The following is a 22,923-nucleotide window of genomic DNA, read 5'->3' on the forward strand; positions in this document are numbered from 1 at the left end:
CTCCCACCATTCCTTACTGTTGGTCATGCTGGCTGGGACAGATTGGGGTGGAATACAACAGCACCCCAAAGGCTGCAGAGTTAGCCACTCCTGCTGTAGAGTTTGTTGGTTGCCCTGGGAATGCTGATTGAGCATTGGAGGGGTGGAAATGAATTGCAGAATGAACAAACAGATTCAGGCTTCTGCAGATGAACACACATTATTGTACCTCAGATTGTCTTCTGAGTAAGCTGAGCTGTCATGAAATAAAAGGAAAGGGGTCCTTTTCTGGGTCAGAAATTGGTTAAGTCTCAGCAAGCAGAGAGTATGAATATGGTAAATGGGCAGTTTTCTAAATTGAGGGATGCAGAAAGTATAATCCCCAAAGGATTGGTATTGGGACCTGTGGTTTTTGTCTTGTTCATAAACAATCTAGAGTTAGGGATAAGCTGTGAAGTGGTCAAGTTTGCTGATGATACTAAATTTTTCAGGGTCATTAAGTTCCCAGTGTTTGGTACTCCTTAGCTTTTAGGCAGGGGCATAGCAAGGGGGGGCGGGGGGCTTCCATAAGGGGGTGACAAATTATGAAGGAATTTTTTTTTGAAATTTTTTTTAAAAAAATTGGGATTTTTTTTTAAATGCCTGCTCCGAAGGTCTTATCTTACTATACTAGGATTATCTGGCTATATATGAAATTTCATGCATATCGATTAATATCTTGACCCTCCTCCACCAAAATAGCTGTTCACTTGGCTGTTTTCCTATGACATAAAGGCTGAAATTTCAGTTCAGAGAATACTTTACTGTTCCCAACCCTAACCCTGTGGAAAGCCATCTAATTAGACTTTAATTTGATTTTGAGATGTTTTTAGGATGTAATATAATTATTGTTTGATTTTATACCAATGTTATGTATCTGATGTTAGCCACCCTGAGCCCCACTTTGGCTGGGGAGGGTGGGATATAAATAAAAGTTATTATTATTATTATTACTTGTTATTATTCCTTTGTAAGAAAATATGAAATAATGTAAAACCATTTTTTGCGGGGGGGGGGATCAATGGGGGGGGTTTGACAATAAATTTTCCGTACCGGGTACCACCTGACCTTCCCATGCCTGGGGGGGGGTTGACAATTTTTTGTTGCCCCCGGGTACCAATTTACCTTGCTACGCCCCTGCTTTTAGGGAGAAGGAGAGTAAGAGGTAACAAGGTAAGTTTATGGAATTATGCATGGCATGAAGAAAGTGGACAGAGAATAGTTTTCCTCCCTCTTGCAAACATCCAATGAAGCTGAATGTTGGAAGATTTGGGACAAATAAAGTACCTTCTCACAAAGTTAGACTATGGAACTTTGTCAAATACAAGTCTTGAGGGGCCACAAAATACTGGCAGTTTAAATGGAGCCGTGAGACCCCACCCCCAGAATTTAATCAGGTTATGATGTCTCACAAATACCCACTTCAGTGCTGTGCTCCATGGGGTCAGAAGCAGCTTCCTGCTTTCCCTGTTCTGTCATTTCCCCCCAAATGCCAAGACCATTATTTTTGATGCAACTAGCTTTGTGAAGGTACTTGACAGCCAGCTGTCTGTCATTTCTTCTGTTCTCTCTTTGACACCATTCCACCCATATTGCCATGTAATCCCGTATGGCCAACTGGGATGCCTATGGGAATCCCACAAGCAGGACCTGAGTGCAACAGTGCTCTTCCCACCTGTGATTCTCAGCAACTGGTATTCAGAGGCTTACTGCCTCAGACAGTGAATATAGCTTTGGGGCTAGTAGCCACTGACAGACTTACCCTCCATGAATTTGTCCAATCCTCTCTTAAAGCCACCCAAATTAGTGGCCAGGATGCAGGTGGCACTGTGGTCTAAACCACAGAGCCTAGGGCTTGCCGATCAAAAGGTCTGTGGTTTGAATTCCCGCGGCGGGGTGAGCTCCCGTTGCTTGGTCCCAGCTCCTGCCAACCCAGCAGTTCAAAAGCATGTCAAAGTGCAAGTAGATAAATAGGTACCGTTCCTGCAGGAAAGTAAACAGCATTTCCGTGCGCTGTTCTGGTTCGCCAGAAGCGGCTTAGTCATGCTGGCCACATGACCCGGAAGCTGTACGCCGGCTCCCTCAGCCAGTAAAGTGAGATGAGTTCCGCAACCCCAGAGCCATCCACAGCTGGACCTAATGGTCAGGGGTCCCTTTATCTTTACCTTTAAGTTATTGGCCATCGTTACTTCTAGTGGGCTATGTGACCTTAGCCTAGCCTCTAACGTCAGCTTGATTCTGTATTTCATTCTGTTTCAGTTTCTATCCTCAAGATGGCTCATAGAAGTTTCAGGGAAAAGTGAGCTTTGCTTATTCTCTTGGTAACATTTCAGTGATCCTGCCTTTCCACTTAATTTTGAAAGCAGTATTAATGTTCAAATAAGTTCATGGAAATAGATCACAGGGAGCTACAAATAAATTAATGAGTGCTGCATAATAACCCTTACCTGATTTATGTCTGGTAAAGAAACACTACGTTCTCTTTTTATTATGACCTTCCCGTCTTTGAAAGCTGCTTCCTCTGTGTCACACAGACTAATAGATCATAACATGCTCTTAGTTACACCCTTCATTGGCTACCATTGTGAAGCTACATGGGCTGCGCAATAAGAGTAGCATTTGTCGTAGAGTCTTGGACTCTATCCAGCCTTGGGCTTTAACTTGCTTCAAAAATGTCTGTGATGTATTTTTATTTTTTATTTTGCATATGCTGTATATGGTGAAATGCTGGCACTTGCTAATTCTGAATGGGGAAACGCCTGCAATTTTGAACAGCACCTAATATATTCTGTTCACAGCATTTCACTAGGATTGCTTCAGTGACACTGGACAGAAAATGTCAAGGTTTGGAAGTGTGCACCAACACCAATGTTGATGACAAGGAAGACTGAAGGAAACCAACTTCCACCCAAAGTGATCTGAATGAAGAAGTGTGAAATAGTATGGGGAATACTTGAATTGGCAGGAAATTCAGGACAGACATAAGATGTGGCAATGGTCACTAGTTGACATGGCTTTAAAGGGACATTGGGCAAGTTCATGGAAGGCAAGTCTATCCATAACTAAAAAATAATGATGCCCAATGTGCTACCTCCCAGGATCACAAGCAACATGATTCTAAACCAGTGGTTCCCAAACTTTTTTTGGCCATGCCCCACCTAAGCATCTCTAAAATCCTGACCCCCCCCCCCCCGTGACATAATTCTTATTATTAAAGGGTCCTATATTTTGAGGAGCACTGTACAGGTGAAACTCGAAAAATTAGAATATTGTGGAAAAGTCCATTTATGTAAGCAATTGTTTTCATTAGCCAATGGACTTTAATATATGAGATAGCCTCATGACATGCAAAGCGAGATATGTCAAGCCTTTGTTTGTTGTAATTGTGATGATTATGGTATACAGCTGATGAAAACCCCAAAGTTGAAATTGTTAATTTGGGGTTCTCATCAGCTGTACACCATAATCATCACAATTATAACAAATAATGGCTTGACATATCTCGCTTTGCATGTCGTGTGTCTATCTCATATATTAGTTTCACCTTTTAAGTTGAATTACTGCAAGAAATGAACCGTTCCACGATATTCTAATTTTTCAAGTTTCACCTGTAAGTGGAATTATTGGATGAAATCAATGTCACAGGCTCTCCTGTTCTTTAAAGAATCACAGAAATAAAGCCATCCAGAAGGATTTAACCAAACGGCTTGAAATGACTATATATATATATATATATATATATATATATATATATATATATATATAATTGAACCTGTCTCTCGAAGAACTCACAACTTTAATTTAAGCAGAACCCTTCTAATAAAGTCACAGTTGTGAATAACTCAGTAAGAGAGATTTGCAGAGAATGTGTGTCATATTTTAAATGGCTGGAATGAAATATGACGTACATCTTTGCACTCGACGCAAGTGCATAAAAATAAATCCAAGATGAATGAGACTTGGCACCCTGTTTCATATGTAATGTTCAACTGTGCTAGCATTTGCTCAAGCTGTTTTAGACACTGCAAAGACAGTGGAGGGAGGTAGAAAGGCAATATTACATTTTTTAAAAATGGTGTGGGACATCTAAACATATGTCAATGTGAGCAACGGCAACATTTAGAAGGAGGAAAAGACAGGTGTAACTTAAGCCATGATTGCTACACTAGAGTTCAGTTCATAGAGCTGATATTGGGTGTTATTCAATGAAGACATTCTGGTAATGCAATGACTTTTGTCTGTGCAACAGGACTCCTCTTCGCAAGTGTTCCCCTAAATCTGTTCTGGGGTTTCCTCTGGAGCACACAGGGAGAGAGAAGGAAATTCCCTTGTGCTTGTGAAATCCTTGCACTTGTGAAAGCACTTTCTTGAATACCACCCATTATCTTTCTTTGAAATGCATACCTTGAGGGAGGGTTGAAGCAGTTACAAATCACAACACAGAAGACTCGGCTGTCCTGAATCAATTTGTAGTGATTTGTGCTCTAGCTCAAAATTGGATCAGGGTGTCTGTGCACAGCCCTACTTTATTATTTCAGCAGGCATATTAGGTATGTACGCTTTCTGATTTTATGGTTAGTTTTAACTGACTTTATTGTATTTTAAAACCTCATTGTACACTACTTGGAGGCTAAGGTGCTATGAGGTATATGCATTGCAGAAATAATAATAATAATAATAATAATAATAATAATAATAATAATAATAAGGCTTTCATAGCAAGTTTTCCCACTCTCCTTACAAAATGAGGGCTGCAGGTCCCTCTGGAGGGTGCTTAGGAACAGAAAGCCTTTCATATAGAGGACACCTTCAAATAGAGGACTGTCCTTTCACAGACTGCCAAAACTGTCCCTTCACAGACTGGGCTCTCACTTGTGGGTTGTCTCAGGGTTCCACCCTCTCCCCCATGCTTTTTAACATCTACATGAAGCCACTGGGAGAGATCATCAGGGGGTTTGGGCTGGGTGTTCATCAATATGTGTTCATCATCAAAAGAGGTAGATACCCAGCTCTACCTCTCTTTTAAATCAGAACCAGTGAGGGCAGTGAAGGTCCTGTGTGAGTGTCTGGAGGCAGTTGGAGGATGGATGCCTGCTAACAGATTGAGGTTGAATCCTGACAAAACAGAGTACTATTCTTGGGGGAAAGGGGGTGGGCTGGTGTGGAGGACTCCCTGGTCCTGAATGGTGTAACTGTGCCCCTGAAGACCAGGGGCACAGCCTGGGAGTCATTTTGGACTCACAGCTGTCCATGGAGACGCAGGTTAATTCTGTAGACAGCTTTCTACCAGCTCCATCTGGTACACAGGCTGAGACCCTACCTGCCCGCAGACTGTCTCACCAGAGTGGTGCATGCTCTAGTTATCTCCTGCTTGGACTACTGCAATGCGCTCTATGTGGGGCTACCTTTGAAGGTGACTTGGAAACTGCAATTAAGCTAGAATGCAGCAGCTAGACTGGTGACTGGGAGTGGCCACCGAGACTATATAACACCGGTCCTGAGAGATCTACATTGGCTCCCAGTACGTTTCTGAGCACAATTCAAAGGGTTGGTGCTGACCTTTGAAGCCCTAAATAGCCTTGGTCCAGTATACGTGAAGGAGCATCTCTACCCCCATCGTTCATCCCGGACACTAAGATCCAATGCTGAGGGCCTTCTGGTGGTTCCATGAGAGAAGTGAGGTTACATGGAACCTGGCAGAGGGCATTCTCAGTAGTGGCGCCTGCCCTGTGGAACGACCTCCCGTCAGATGTCAAGGCAATAACCAACTATCTTACTTTTAAAAGACATCAGAAGGCAACCCTGTTTAAGATTGTTTTTAATGTTTAATGCTGTATTGTGTTTTTCATATTTGGTTGGGAGCCGCCCAGAGTGGCTGGGGAAACCCAGCCAGATGGGCAGAGAATGAATGAATGAATGAATGAATGAATTATTATTATTATTATTAACTCCCTCTGTAAACCAAGACACTCTATTGAACAGGATAAGTTCTGTTGAACATCTCAATGGCTTCAATATCATCAAGCATGGCATTATTCTGGGGTTTCTCTTAGGGATAGCACTTGAGGCACAATTTAAGCTAGTACAGTTCTTTAGCATTTGGGTGCTAAGAATGCACCCAAAGCTCAATTCGGTAGTGATTATCAGAAAATATCAGTGACCTTCAGAACTTGCCTATGCCTGCTGAGAGGCATCTGTCCAAATACACTGGGCAGATTTTACTCAGCACAGAAGATGATTGTGCCAGTGTTAGAAAAATCTGCTAAGGTTTTAGCAGAGGCACTAACAAGCTGTTCCCTCTGACCCCAACTTTGCCACATTGACAGCCAGTGGCACAATTCTCATTGACTATTTATGAATAATCTGAAAAGGTTCCTACCTGCCAAATCCTCCAGGATCTCATGTTTCTTTCTTGTCACCCTGAAACAGTTGATGACATAATTGACACCTAAAACAGAGCAAGGAACTACAGGTCATCCATGTGAGGTGTTGGTGAAGTCATCATGCAGAGAAGGAGGAACAGAACTGAGGGTCTCTGTGTTGCCCAGCAAAGTAAAGACAGGTAAGGGATTTGAAATAATTTGATTTAGTGTTTATAGTTCTTGTGGCTAAAGAGTAAACATGTTCTTTGTTAATCTCACATAAGTGCTTAATAGTGATCATTTGGAGTGTGACTATTTATACAGTACTATAGTGTGCAAAAAAACGAGATGAGGCTTGGATTAATCATTATGCTAAATATGTTACAGAGTGGCATCTGACCAAACAGGAACCCACCATATGGGGACTCCTAATATAACTTGCAATTAACTAAAGGGGTATTCTAGAGTGCAACATTCATCAATTCTGTAAAAATTCTCATACCTACTATTTCCTCATCAGGCAGGGAATCTTCTGCAAAAGATAAATTAAAATATTGTTCATATGGTTCATAGAAGGCTTCGATTTAACTAGATAATGATACCATCCGCACAGCATGGTACATGATCTGCCTGAATCTTAACACCAATCTCTCCTTCTCTTGGTGTCATCACTGCCCACAGAGCTTCTGAAGGAATAATGCCTTCTGCTGTGTCTGAGAAAGCCGTGCAGTCTGACACCTTCTTTATGCTTCCTCCATCTGTGGCTTTCCTGTGCGACTTGTAGCCTAATTATGAAGTCCCCTCCTCTGGAACCTGCTGTCTCTCACAAAAGGTTGCCTTTGATATAATTAAGTCTCTGTATACAAGTTCGTTTAAAGTGGGACAGAGCCTCCATTAACACAGAAACAGTGATATATTATGTTTAGCATACTGTTACGCCTTTGAGCGTAAAGCAGGTTTCACAAACTGGCCACAAATATAAGTGCTTTTATCCATTGGAAAGCCCATTTGAGAAGCTGGCACAAGCTTGCTGCACCAGCAATAACACAGTCCTGTGCAAAGCTGATACTGAAAGGCTCATTTGAATAACAGTTCATGCCTATTTGCAGCTTCCCATCACTGCACCTAACTGTGCAAAATAGATAATATTCAGTCAAATTCCTGCAGTCCCCCCCCCCATTTTGTCTAGTTGCTGGCTGTGGAATTCCAACTTGGACATGAATGTGTGCTTTGGCTTCAAATACATATGTTTAAAAAGAGAAATGTTCGCGAGAGACATTGTACACTTTTGTAAACCAAGAAAATCTTTAATAAAAAAATAAAAATAAAAAAATAAAAAAGAGAAATGTTAGTATCAATAAGAATTGTGCCTGTCACTGCTATCATTAGTCGTGTGTAGTCGTGTGTGTTATCATTAGTCGTGTGTAGTCGTGTGTGTGTTTTTAATTTAACCCCTATATAAATGTAATCTAGTCTAGATTACATTGCACCTTTAACAGAACCTAGATGTTCAATGCATTGTTCCAAGCCAGAAATTATATCATCAGCAAAGATATTTAATGCGCATAAAAGGACTCTTGGCTGTTTGTGCTTCCTCTGGCCCATCTGTTCCAGTGGCACAGAGCCTGCTCCTTAGAGCATAGGGCCCAAGCATTGATGGGTTTAATTTGGCAGTCTATAGGACTGCCAAGCTTGTGATTGCTTCAGGAGGCACCTCTGTTTGGTGCACACTCACTCTTTGATTTCTTAATTCCTCATCTTTCAGAGTTATTATATTATTCTATTATACCTCTTGATATTTTGCTGCTAGTGAAGAAGGACTTGTACGGTGCCAGAGGAAGAGACTTCTGCAGCTGTACAGTACAGGGTGGCTGGCTATGAGGTTTGCTCCTTCTTGCCCTTCCTGAATGATTTCTTACACCTGCCATGTTCCGGGGAATGCCCTCAGGCAGTTACAGAAGATATAAGCTTCCATCAAAGTAGTCGTCAAGGAGGGGAGGGTTGTAGTTGCAGCACAGCCCAAACAAACAAAGGTCAATATATCAGGGGCTCAAGGCACAACACAGCAAGGCAGTGAGACTAGATTCAGGAATGAGACACCAAAGAACAAGGGGCCAGAGATCTGTTCTGTCCAGCAACTAGAAGGCTTACTATGACCTCCTAAACCACATCCTAAGTACAGTTGCTAGTGGTGAAGAAGGATCATTGATGGCTTTCTCAAAACTGGCCCTCTTACTCACAAGTGGACAAATGACTCTGGGTCCATAGTCACATAATGTACCATTGCTCTTTGTCCTTGATCTGAACCTTTTGGCAGCATTTTTCTAGAGGACTTGGGAGGGGTGCACCCCACCTTCTCTGAGAGTTCCAGGGGTTCATCTTCAGAGGCCAAGCCAGAGGGCACCTCACAAGGATACTCAACATTGGACTCAGGGGCCCTTGCCTGAAGTGTCAGGTCATTGGTATCAGGAGCCCTCTTTTTTGAAATGACCCATACATACCTGAAAATAAGCAAAAGAACATTTGGTTTTGGTGTCCAATTAGGGAGTAGTAATGTTATGGGGTTGTTGTTTTTTTGTCAGATGAAAAATTCATTGATTACAGAGTACCCGAATATCCAGATCTCAGTAATTCAATGTACAAGGAGTCCGTGTTGTGATAACTCCAGGAAAGTAGAAGGACTTCCATTTAGAAAAATTCAGCAGAGCCCACTTGGTGAGTAATACACTATCATATAGCAAAAAGTAAACTATTGAGACAACATAATAATCTTACTGAGAAGCACTGTAACTTCAGGGAATTCAATCCTTGCCTGTGCTATGAAGGGTAAAAAGAGATCTGATACCTTTCTGACTAGCTGAAGTATCAGTTTTTATAAGCTAGAGATAAAAAGCATGCCTACAGCTCTTGATTATTTTGCCAAATCTCTACACACTCCACCAGGAGTTTCTTTAAAGTTGTTGGCTACTATCTCATGTACACTGTGCACGTGCGTGGAAGTAAGGTCCATTGAAATCAGGGGGCTACACTTTTAAGCAAACAGGTTTGGGATTGCACTTCACAATAGCTCCGTAGTGCAGGAAAACCATTACAGGCCTCTTTACATCACCATTTGAACTGGTCACAATGATCATCCTCCTAAGATTCAGTGAGTTTCCAGGAACAGAGTAGGAGTGCATTAAGACATGGGATTATATTGTGCTAGTTTTCCTGATCGCAATGCTAGAGCTTCTGTCCCATTTTCTTTCCATACAACGGTACCTGTTGTGTTACAGAACTGTGGCTTTTTGACCAATATATCAGAATGTCATGCTACATTTCATTCACACCTCCTCCACCCTGCTAAACTAGAGTTCAAGGACAGATTCCAGTCTGGCAAAGACACTTGAGGAGCAGGGCTCATGAGGGCTGTGTCACACCCTCCAACATTTATCCAATGAAAACAGGGACATCCCATTTCATAATGATAATATTACAATTTATACCCCACACATCTTATTGGGTTGCTTCAGCTACTCTGGGCAGCTTCCAACATATATATAAAAAAAACATAATAAAACATTAAACATTTTAAAAACTTCCCTATACAGGATTACTGGAGGGTATTGGGGGTCGGATAACTCCATACCCTCTAGCATTTCTCCAATAAAAATAGGAAAATTCTAAGGAAAAGTGGGACATTCCAGGATCAAATCAGAAACCAGGATGACTTCTCTAAATCAGGGACTTCCCTGGAAAATAGGGACACTTGGAGGGTCTGCTGTGGCACGGATAGGAGATGTGGCCAGGGTATAGTCTGTAGACTTGATCACGAGATCTGAAGTTCGGTTCCCAGGTCTGAGGTTCCTCATCCTTGTTCTAGCCAGTAGCTGCCACCCAAAGTTTTCCACATGCATGTTTCAAAATTATTCTATGCATCTTTATCAAAAACAGCCCTTACATGCTTTGAGATGGTGGTGGTTAGAGGCATAAGAGTTTCTGAAAGGGAAAAGCATACAATTTGCACCGTTCCACCAGAGGCAGGAAGCTTTAACCCAAGCATACGTGCTCCAGCAGCAGATTTTGGTGATTAGATTGTGATGAAAGCACACATTCATCAATATTCAGCACAATTCATTAAAAGGAATTAATTGAAAACATCAGAAAGAAAAACACATCTGCCGAAAATATGATCATGGATGAGATATAAAAACCCTTGGCAGTATATCGGATAAGTATAAATCAGAGATTTAGCAACTGGTTGGTATTTCCACCTCCTCACTGCTGGTTGAATGAGTCTTTGAAAATTGATAACATTTTAATGTAATTTTGATTGCCTTCTTCTGGAGGTCAGTCTAATAAGTGTATTGCATAATGCCAAATTACTCTTCTCATAGCATATAATTAAAAGCACAAGCACTTAGTGTTTTTGATTAAGGGAGCTAAAAAAAGAGGCGTATACTTAGATAAACTGGTAAAGTGTGGAATTTGCCCTAGGCTTCAAATATGCTAATGCTTAGCCTTTCCCTCCCAAGTCATGTATAGTCCTATTCGGACATTCAGGAACACGCAAGTTTAACTGTGGGAGACGGGAGAGCATAGCTGCACACATTCATCCTGTGTGCATCCCTGTACCTCCCCAGGCCACTGCCTACTGCTATCCATGTGAAGTGCTCAGGATTCCATTATACATGGGATACTGTATCTCAGTTGGTAAAGCATGAGATTCTTAAGCTCAGGGTCATGGGTTCAAGCCCCACCTTGGGCAGAAGATTTCTGCATTTCAGGGGGTTGGACTATATGACCCATGTGGTTCCTTCCAACCCTATGATTCTATGTATCTGGCAGCCTGCCCCACTGCAGACATGAATCCACCTTTTGTTTGTTTCATGGCAACACCTCAGATGATAGGCTTCAGGGTTGTGTTGCAGATGTTCTCCATCCATTCCATCACCCAACACTCTAGTGCCCATTTTTCCTCCATTGCACAGCCCACACACATCACATGTGCAATGCAAGGCTGAGAAAGTGTGTGAGCTTGTGTGTGATGAATACTCCCACATGTGCTTATATTTCAAAGGCAATCGTATCTGTACTGCTGTTACAGCATGGTAATGCACCCTCTAACTACCATGCTCTGGGAATTTTTAGAAATGACTTCTGGACCTTGAGCATGTCCCTTTACTAGATTAAAGTGCATATGATGTGCTGGTTGAAGTGTAGGTGGGGTCCCACAAAGCAAGGCACAGTGATAACAGCAAGAACCTTTATTGAACTAACAGAACTGGACAACAGAGGCACAGCAACTGCTTTTATACATTTCTGAAAGCCTGGGCCACTCCCACTCACAACGTGATTGGCTATCTAAACTCATAAGCTGCAAATCATAACTAATCCTGAAATGTTCTGTGATTGGATAACATGCATCAAATCAGAACACAGTGGCTCAGGCTCAACTACAGGCAAACACAGACCACTGAATACACAACACTGGTGTTGTAGGGAATGAAAGTGTGTAAACAGCTGCCTGTTCATTGTAATGGATAATGGATCTATATATTTGGGGTGAAGGTCTGAAGTTCTCCTCTTTAATCATTCCTCAACTTCTAGGTATCTTCATACCTCCTATAAATCTACTATGCCAGATGGCAGAGATCTGTTCTGCCTGAACTTTCTTCATCACAAGCTTATTTTGCTTTAAAAGATTTCTTCAGCAGACACCCTTCTGCACACTGGGGGCCTATGATGTACTGCCTCTGCTGTACACACTTCCTTGAATACAGACTCCCTGGGAATCAGACAGGCCCTGCTTTCTCCTTGGCTTGTATTTTATGCTGTTGACCTTGAAACAGCAATGGACAAAAGAGAGCTTGAGAAAATTCCAGTGACTTAGCACCTCCACAGCAGGCCACCAGCCTTATGATGAACAGCAAAGTGCTTCGCGCACAAAAGTAGGCCATTCAGCACACCGGCTAGTATCTGAATGCTGGGCCCTTCTGTTTTATGGAGTGGCAGGAAATGAGTTAGGTCAGCCAGCCAATCTAAATCACAGTTTGAAGGTTAGAAGGAACTTTAAAGAGCCTTCCTGGGTGCACAAACAGCATGGTCTGCTTTACTGCTCAAGAGGGCTTGGAGGGGAGCCAAAACTAACTCCCGTGGCTCTACACCATGCAAGGGAGGGAGCTCAGAAAGAAGAGGGCTTGGTTTTTTGTTTTTGCAGACCGGCGGGTATTTCAGGGCTTTTGCAGCCTGGTTTCATTATTCCCAGTTGCCCAGATTTATTTTGTCCTGTTGGAGGCACTTACTGGGCAACAGAGGTAGATTTAATTTTAGCAGAGGCATAGATCTGGCTGTAGTTATAGCTCTATTAGTCTAAGGTGGAAAAGGGAAATCAAACCAGGTTTTCTGATTTGCCTTTTGCTTGAGAGGTTATCAGGAGGGAAATAAATCTACTGCAATAAAATTTTTGGTTCCTTGACATTCTCTTATGCAGAGAAGGCAAAGGTTGTGATTAAATACAGGTTATGCATTAAAACTTGACTGCCGAAGGTAGAGAGAGAAAGGGTGAAATTGGATGCTGAACTGCTCCTGTTGTGTGCTGGAAGGTTCAGGTGAGGTGTTTCTAATGGTCTCTGGATGGCCATAAAGGCCATCCTCTTTCTGCATTTAATTGGTAGAATATATGGTGCCAATTTAAATAATTTATGATCCTTTAATTAGTTTTGGAAAGAGATGATGAAGCCATCCAAGCATTCCTATTGCATATGATTCAAATTTGTGAGACAGTGAGGTTAAATAAAGTTTTGTGCTAAAACAGAATGCACTCATCATATCAAACTAGCCGTATTTATTGTTTTTATTTTAACATTCTATTTTTTTTAAAAAAAAATTCCATATACTATGTTGAGGAATTGATGAATAAATAAGTAATGTGAACCCATCTTTTTGTCTCGGAGCTATTTCAAACTTTATGAAGCTTCTAATGTTACACACCCGATTTTTACTCACTTTATTCTTGATTGTATCCCTCTTATGTAATGTGGGCAGTGCAACTCATAGGTTTTGCATGCGCAAAATCATTTGGAAGTTGCATGAGGTTCTAGAAAAGAGCTGGGGAACCTTTGGTCCTCCAGATGATGGTGGAAAATAACTCCCCTCATCCCTGACCTTTGGCCATTCAGACTGTGGTTGATGGAAATGAGAGTCCAAAAGCATTTAGAAGTCTCCCAAGTTCCCCATCCTTGCTCTAAGATCTTATCGCAGGAGAATAGCACCCCTTATTGTGAGATTCTTGCTCATTTCCTATGTAACATTAGGACCATTATTTGTGTTTAACCCATTCACAGCTCATCTTTCCCTGTTCCTTTGGAATATATGAAATGGTTTTCTGATACTTGCTTCAGAAGAAAATGTTCCAGCAAGATCTGGTCAATCACAACCAATCAGATCCTTCAGTCTTGTTCTTCTTCAGCGGGTTCTCCTTCATGGAGAGCATGTGTTGTGGTGGGGGCCAGCAAGTCACCCCTCTGTTGCTGGACGGTATCGTATAGATGGCCACTGCAGTGATTGGGCTCTGAGTGTCGTTGGGGAGATTTCTATGTTGCAATTGTTGATGGACAGCCCAGAGGTTATATATGTCTTTGCAGCGTGAGCTTCCTCTTTGCTGCGTGCATCGGATCACCCGCCCTCCCTCCCTATTATTAGGCTTCTGCGTATGACCTTGCTATGCCTGTCATGGGGTTGTCTGCTTTTGGGGCAGGGGCCTGGTAGGATTTTTTCCATTTGGCTGATGGGCTGGTGCCATCTGGTTTTCGCCTACTGCATAGCAATTCTTCACAACTTGTAAGGTTGCGGTTAGGTAGGGCTGAAGCTGATGAGTCAATTCTTTTTGTTATTAATGTGTTGGCGGAGGGGTAAGGATTGACTGTGGCTGACCCTCCCATGCTGCTGCTGCGCGGGGAATTCCATTAATGGAATCCAGGGGCTTGATATGCTTTTGTCCGTATCCCCTGGTCGGGGGCCAGGTCCACGCAAGAGCCCCTGAGAGCATTAGGGGAGAGGCGAGGGTCTTACCCCCGGCTCCCATTCTCTCCCCAAAGTGTTTTCCCTTTACTGACTTCCACAGGTGGGTGGATGTCAGTTCTGTCCCCCAGTGGGACAGATAGTCTGAACCAATGCCTAAGCAACCACTCACATATTTTGTATTTTAATAAAGTTGTGGCCAAAATTATGTCAAAAACCTTAAACTTAAATTTCTGTGTGAAGTGTGTTTCATTTGAGGGGTTGTTTGGGGACCTCGACACACAACTTGAATGGATTCCTCTTTTCTCCCATAGAGGTCGTCGGGTGCATTTTTGGCAGCAATATCCAGCACAGCACAGCAATGACTCTCAAAACAGCAGAATGATAGAGAGAGAGAACAAATTAGGCTTATTGGCCAACGGTCTCTATCTTGAACACTGCAGCCTACGTACAGGTAGTCTATATGCATGTTTCCCAAATACTAGGAGACAGGTTGATGTAGCAGCAGAGCTTTCTCAAGATTAGATAAAGGGCTCCCAGTGGCTCCCTGAAGACAAAAGTCAATAAAAGTCTGGATATCTTTGTGCACTGAAGGATATAATGGTGTGTTGTGGGTATGATAGGGGCTTTTCTACCCTGGAATGTGCTAAGCCACAGGCTAACTTGAAATGCTCAGTTCAGAATGGGTAGCTCCCCTTCCATAGACAGGTAGGGCTGAAGCTGATGAGTCAATTATTTTTGTGGAGAAAACAGAGCAATAATTTTGCTGAATTTCCTAAAGGGTATGGGGGAGGGAGGTATCATTCTTACACAAATGAAGCGCTGATATGTGTATGCATGCACATAAATATATAGATATACCAAGTGGAGAACAGAATGGGAAGCTGTACGGATTTTGATATGCAGTCACCTAATAACAATTCCTGATTTATCTACCAGAGTCATTTTCCTGTATAATTTCTCTTATTCTGTGAAATCTTATTACCCTCAGTAATTCCATTTCTTCCTTCAACTAACACAGTATAGCAGTTGCATATCTGAAAAATGCCAACTGGTTGAACTTTAAATTATTAATCTTATCTTTAGCTATGCCTGTTTTTAATAGTCACTTAAAATCATCTAAAAAAGAGCACGTTGAGATAATGAGGTCCATAAATATTAGTTGCCGTTATTAATTTACACATTGCTCCTGTAGATTATTTTCATCCCCCCCCTTTCCCCCCCATGCCCTTCTGATTAATCTGGGTTTGCAGAAATCTCCTTCTACACCCCCCCCCATTCTCCACCTTATAGATTTACAAAGGAAAAATAAGGTGTGCAAAAAATGATTTTGAAATAGATCAATTTTAAATGCATCTTCTTAGTACACAAAAGATAATGAAAAATACAGGCAAACTTTAAAATAATTGAAGAAGAAATCATTTTTAAGAGAACAAGACTAGTATAACAACAGCACACTAAACATTTCAGTCTTCAACAGTGGCGTAGCAAAGGGGGGCGATAGGGGCAGGGTGCCCTGGGTTCCAGGGGAGGGGCGTGACACTCGGCAGCCCCTCCTGCCACTCCCCAAGCCGAGCCCCGCCGCCTGGCACCCCATCTGTGCTGCTTCACAGATGGACGGGGCAGCCCCATGAACCGCTGCTCGCTTGGCGGCTCACTCGGTCGCCGTGGGAGTAGCAGCGCAGGCTCGGATGGACTGCACATGCACGACATTTCCGCACATGCACAGTCCGCCCGACGTGCGCCGTGACACCCCGCCCCCAGGTGGTGCCTCTGCGGCATTTGCCGCCCTGGGTGGCGAAGAGGCTTCCTCTGCCCCGGTCTTCAATACAAAACAGTTCTTTCTCATCTCCAATTGTTATACAGCTGTACCTTGGAAGTCAAACAGAATCTGTTCTGGAAGTCCATTCGACTGCCAAAACGTTTGGAGAACAAAGCACAGCTTCAAATTGGTTGCAGGAAGCTCCTGCAGCCAACTGGAAGCCGCGAAAGCCCCGTTGGACGTTCAGGTTCCAAAGAACGTTCGCAAACTGGAACACTCACTTCTGGGTTTGCGGAGTTCAGGAGCCAAAACGTCCAAGTACCAAGGCGTTTGGGATCCAAGGTACGACTGTACTGGCTTTACTACAAGGCAGATGGGGGCAAGAATTCCAGGTATGTCAGGTTACCCTCCTGTGTGGTGTTTACTGAGATCTTTTCCTAGGATGGCATGAATAATGTACTGCGAAGCATGGCACGCCATGTTAATAATAGCCAATGAATACAGAAATGAATAGGGATCTGGGCATGCATACCTCACACTGTGCTTTGGATGCCCCCAAACCAAACACTTACACCTACATAAGAGTGTCCTCTATGAGGTGCCCTAGAAACTCATCTATTCCAATGCTTGCTCTGGGTGCTGAATGCAATCAGGTATGGTGCCCCAACGCCAATAATAACCATGATATGTATAATGAACAAGGAGGTAGAGGTGCACACCCAAAAGAAGGCACCGGGCCACCCCAAGTCATGCACCCACAGCACCGTTGGTCCATAGTGCAGTATGGTGGTGCTTACTTGACCCATCAAGTGTGTTGCTGCTGCTTAGCAGGAGGGGGGAACTGGAGGGGCAGGTGGCAGCAAAGTCGTCATAGAACAAACACATCTGTGGGACACAAGATTGACTCTGCTGGCATGTATGCACCATGTTAACTTTGCTGCTTCCTGCCCCTCTACCTCCTGGTAAGCAGCAGAGATAGGGCAACAAGAGGCCAGGTGAGTGTCACCACCCCACCAACCACTACTGACCTGCACACCAAGAGAGTGTCTTTAGAACAGGGGTAGGAATTTCAGATCCAGGGACTGAAGGTGACTCTCCAGGTTCTCTGCCTGGTACCCTGTACTCTCTCCAGCCTACCTTCCTGTGCAATACCCCTCACCAGCTCTACTTTTCATCCTCCTGGAGTGGTTTTTCTCCTGCCTTGAAATCCAGTAATGCTTCCTGGATGGAGGAAAGAGAGGGATGTGAAAAGAAACTGGTCTGTTGTACAAAGGTAAAATTCACAGGTAATCCTCAGCCTGCTTTTGCCTCTGGCATACCTCAGCACTGGGATGCAGCTCTCCAAAGGAGGTAGCATACCATCACATCCTTCCCGATGCTTCTTTTTGGCATGTGACACTGACAAGCATGACACCCCTGTGCTAATAATAAAGTTTATAGAAATGTGGGGGTGTGCACCCACATCTCAAAGAGTGTTTCCTTTAAGAGAGGACACATAATCTCAGTCCATCCCATCAGTTGTTTTGACAGCAAGGCAGCGTCCCAGGCCAACAACAGCCAAAATATGTACATATGAATAAGGAACTGGGACTGTGCACCCGAAACAAAGCATTAGGCCACTCTGAAGCACCTGGGGGACATATGTTATTGTGGAGTACACACTCGCTATTTCTTATTTATGACTTTTGCATATTTCCCTATTGTATACTCAACGGAGAAAGGAAGAGGTTATGTTTCCCCAGAGAGTTCAGCTTTAAAGATCCAGATGAGAAAATGAAGTATGGTGACCCAGGTCTACTGCTGACTGGTCTATTCTACAATTATTGCAGTATCCAGGAGAAACCCAAATCATTTTCAGTTTTGCTTCATTAACATGAGAAAAAATGATGTGCCAAAGAGGACTTGAAGTAGCCAAGGCATCCTAGGAACTGTGTGATCATTAACAATGCAACATAGGATTGTTAAAAGCATCTGTGTTGAATAGGATGTAAAAGCTTCATATCCAGACTACTAAATTCCCCATTGACTTCAATAAGACACCATTTTGGCCCAGAAAGACCTGCTCCCTGCCTTGCAGGCCTTTTCCCATCTGGCCTGGGAAGGTGGAGCCTTGACTGACTGCCGCTACAAAAGCAGAGGCTGCTGAAGAGTACAGAGACCACCTGAGCTGCCTCTTAGAGAAGACCCAGGCCACTGAGCTTGAGCTTCCACATGAACCACCATTGACAGGATTGGCAGCAACAGCAGCAGGTATGTTGTATGTTTAAGAACACAGAATCAGGTTTAAATATATTAATGTTACAGTTGCCTTCCTTGTCTCTAAGGAGATACAGCTTGGTAGTACCATGACCACAGATTTTGGTTTAAGCTTTATTAAACTTTTATTCAAGCTGTGGATGATGTACTAGCCAGACTTTATTTGTGCTTTAGCTGTTACAGCATAATATGTGTATTCCTAACACTGGAAATGTGGTTTCAATCAGTTATTTAAGTTGGTTCTCTTTTTTTTGGGGGGGTGATTTAACTAAAATCCACCTGTCCCCTGTCACCTCTTCACACCTCAGTATATTTTCTCTTCTTGAATTCCAGCTTAACATTATTAAAACAGAAGTGACCCACAGATGAGGTATCAGCAGTTTGGTTTACTGGTCATTGAAATCCAGTATATCACTAACATCTTTAGAGGTTAGGAAACAGCACTATTGATCTCCAGGAGTCTTGTTGCCAGAAATTATATTAGAAGTTTAATACTTTGTGTTCGGCTTCATATTAGTAGTAGTGCCAAGATTGATCTTTCCTGGAAATGAACAAGTCAAGTGCACTGCTGGTGCTCGTGTTTTTAATTCTTCTTTCAAAGTGATGATGAGAGAGGAGTTAGCTGCACACGACCCTAATACAGACTTGTTGACCTTAGTTAAAAATTTACTCTCTGCCTTTGCAGAACCTGCTAAGTAATCACAAGCATAAACCTTTACAATGTGTTAATTTACCTTCTTGCTCCTCCAAATGCCCTTTAAAAGGAGGAGTTGATATGGAGTGGAAAGCTGCTCTGTGGCCTTTCAAATAATAATAATAAAAATGAATAGGATGAATTAAGATGAATCACTTTCATAATTTATTCTTATTGGGAAATATCTGGGTTTTACAGAAATTGGAATTTATGCTGGAAGATTTAAAATATCATTCATGTGGCAATTTACATATGGAGGAAAAAGAATAAAAACGTTTTGATATGTTATGATAGCATAGTACACTGCAAAGGGAAACATGTCAGTTTTGTGAGATCTTCATCATCCCTTTAGATGTTCATGCTCAGTGCAGCGTTACTGTCCACCCCATTCTCTGTTGAGTGGTGCATGCATAGGGTTGCCATATTTAAAAAAGTAAAATTCCCAACACCCACAAAGTTGACTTTTTGGGGGGAACAAACCCAAATTGTTCAGCTTAAAATAGTGATTTTAAGCATTTGGAACTGTTTCCGCTGCTTTTTCCATCACGTTGCCATACATCCGGGTTTTTCCCTGGCAAAATCCCCCCCCCCGACGCCATTTTTGCACCCAAAAACCAGGACATATCAGGAATTTTCCTGACGTATGGCAGGCCTAGGCATGCGATTTCAAAGGAATCTTGGCACTCGACCAGCATCTGTTTTCCTTTGGGGAAGACGAGGCACGGCATAGTCTGCAGTGTCCTTGAAATATGATTTATTTACACATATTTACACTGGAAGCTTTCAAAGGAGAGAGATTTCACAGCATTCGCATCTCAGGAGGAAGCCATCCTTCACAAAAGCCCAGCATTGCATTCCCAAACATCGGAATGCCTCTCTCCCAGCCTGATTTCAGCCAGCCTGCCAAGATGGTTCTGGCCTCCACAACAAAGTTCTCCCCCTACTTTCCCAACCTCTTAAGTTTCAAAAGGACATATTTTCCCCGTGTGACATCATGCCCCTCGTTACCCAGGCAACCTCCCTCTGTCAACTCTGCTATATCTTCTGCTAACTAACACACAGCTGGGGAAGGACAGCACCTGTTTTAATGGCCTGATACTTAGTTCTCCTTGTGTTCTTAACGGCATCACTATCAGCGATCTCTTGAACAGGAGAACTGGTTCAGCCTGTATTTTAAATCTAATATCAGGCATCTTCCCTTCAATACTCCAAATATTATCTAAAGTCTGCTATTTATTGATTTCTAACATTCACTAACTCTAGCAGATATGGGTGCCCTTACACCCCCAAACTCTGTTATCCCAGATCTGTAACATTATGAACATTCAAAGCTGAGCCAGTGGCTGAGGAACGTTATGGCCAGGTCCAGCATGCCTGCCATACATGTCCACACCCAATTCCTCATGTACATACCATACATTTAAAGCACATTTAACGTCCTCCCACTCCCAAGAATCTGGGAATTGTAGTTTAAGTGTGCTGGGAATTTAAGCTCTTTGAGGGAGAGGTAAAGTACAGTCTCTGGGCTTTTTTGTGTGCGTATTGTGGGACAGAGAAATGTGATTTAAATGTTCTTTCAATGCATGGTGTGTATGCAGCCCTTGACAGCTTTATGGACAAACAGGTATTTGAATCTGGATCTCAGGTTTTTTTTTATACATACTTCTATAATTCTGTCATTCTTCAGACATTATATTTAGGGTACACAAGGAGGGGCAATGGGGATGAGTGCTCTAGCTCTGACCCTGTTGTCATTCCCATCCTCCTCCTGTCCATGCGGAGGGAAAAGCTGAAGCCCTGCTCTTGTGGAGACATCTCATGTGTTGTAGTACCTTAATTTTCCAGTCTGATAACATTGGAGGGCCAGATGTCTCTCAACCCTTATTTATGCTGATCTAATGTGAAGGCCCATGGGTGGGAAAGTGGCTGATAAATGCTAGCAGATAGAAATTTCAGAAATATAGGCTCATGCCCACACAAGAGTGGCACGAACAGCCTGGGTATGGCAAATCCAAATATAAAAGGAGAGGGAAGTAGAAACTTTGTAAATCAGTGTTCTTCAAGGGCACAGTTCCTTCTCCTAGCTGTGAAAATTCTTCTGAAAATGGATGAGAATTCTTTTGTGGGCAAGGATTAAAATTCTTTACGTAACTTTCCCCGCTGAGATATCTAATTATACAGCTCAAGACTTATGGTAGAGCAGCTAGCTTGGGAACAGAGACTGCAACATTAATGACTCCAGTTCTTTATGTAGTATAAGAAATCATAATGGAGAATTAACAGCTTTTTTCAACACACAAGGTGAAGTCAGTATGGGGCTCCAGGCAGGCATCTGTAAGAAATTCAGTGTCATTATAAGATTGTGAAAAACTTAGGAGACATGAGCCTGGTGAAACCATTCAGATATATATGCAGAGTTTCAAAACCTTGGGTGGGCCATGGGATAGAATTTTGGGCACTTTTAAAGTCCTGTGCAACCTGGGACCCAGTTATTAGCTGAAGTACCTGTTCCTGTGTGTGCATCTTCTATGCAGCCTGATGTGCAATGATGCAGAAAAGGGCCTTTTTGTTGCTGTTGTTCTGATACCCCAACTATGGAATTCCCTTCCTCTGGACATGTGGATGATGGCAAATTCGTTCAGCTTCCACCACCAAATGAAAACATATCTGTTCTTCTTGATCTCTGGAAATCATTTGATGATGTCAGACGTTTCAGATTTTTTCTGCGCTGCTGCATTTCAAAAGTTTCTGGTTTTAAGCATTGTATTTGTATTTTTTTGTGTGTGAACATAATATATTGGAAGCATCCTGAGATCATACTGCATGATGAATGGCAAGTCCAGAAATCAGGTGACTAAATAAATGACCTATGATGCAGTATATCAGATATCAACTATGACATATCCTATATTGATAAAACTACACATTAAAAATCACTGGATGTCTAGTACCGATAGAAAATACCCAAAAATTATTTGAAAAGCATATTCAACATACATATAAGAAAAGGGGGAGGGTTGTGTGTGTGGGATTTGTTCCAACTCTTTGTGTTTCTAACTATACCTGAATAATGGGTCTTATAAATATTTAAGAATGCATGTACAAAAATATCAGCGATTATAATGGACCTGTCAATGTGCTCCTAATGCTCAATTTTAAAACTACACCTTCCTGAATGTTTTCTAACCCTTAACACACCAAAAACATTTTAAGAAGCCAGTCTCACCTCATCCCTCCACTTTTAATGAAGAAATTTGTATGCAGGAATGTTTTGTGTGCTGAATATATCCTTACAAGACTAAAGCAAATTTCAAATACAAATTCCTGCTGGAATAGGTTTACTGATAAAAGCCTGATGACCCTTAGGTATGGTACAGTGACACTAGCAAACCCCAGCGTAAAAGTGTTCTATTGTTTAAAAGAGAATAATCCATTTCCCCCCTAAAGAGAATATGGTGCAAAAGGTCACTGCTGCTTACGATATATGAAAAATATGTCACAGAATATATTTCTCCTTGTTGCTAATGTTGTTTTATAAGCCTGCAAAAGGCTTGCATGCATTGTTTTCATCTGGATTCCTTGTACCCCTGAAGGCATTCCCACAAACCAAGGCTTCAGTGAAAATAATGAGAGGGGGGCGGGGGAAGAGAGAGAGACAGAGAGAGAGCAAACAAATGCTCTGATCCAATGTGTCAGAATATTAGCATTAGGAGAGTAATGATATATGCCTACACTGCACACAACCCCGTAATAAATGCCTACTGCATCCCACCTGAAATGAGGGCCAGACATCTTCACAGAATATCGGCGAGAGTACCATGCTAGCTGTG

Source organism: Lacerta agilis, chromosome 5 (genome assembly GCF_009819535.1).
Source record: "Lacerta agilis isolate rLacAgi1 chromosome 5, rLacAgi1.pri, whole genome shotgun sequence".
NCBI classification, from domain to species: domain Eukaryota; kingdom Metazoa; phylum Chordata; class Lepidosauria; order Squamata; family Lacertidae; genus Lacerta; species Lacerta agilis.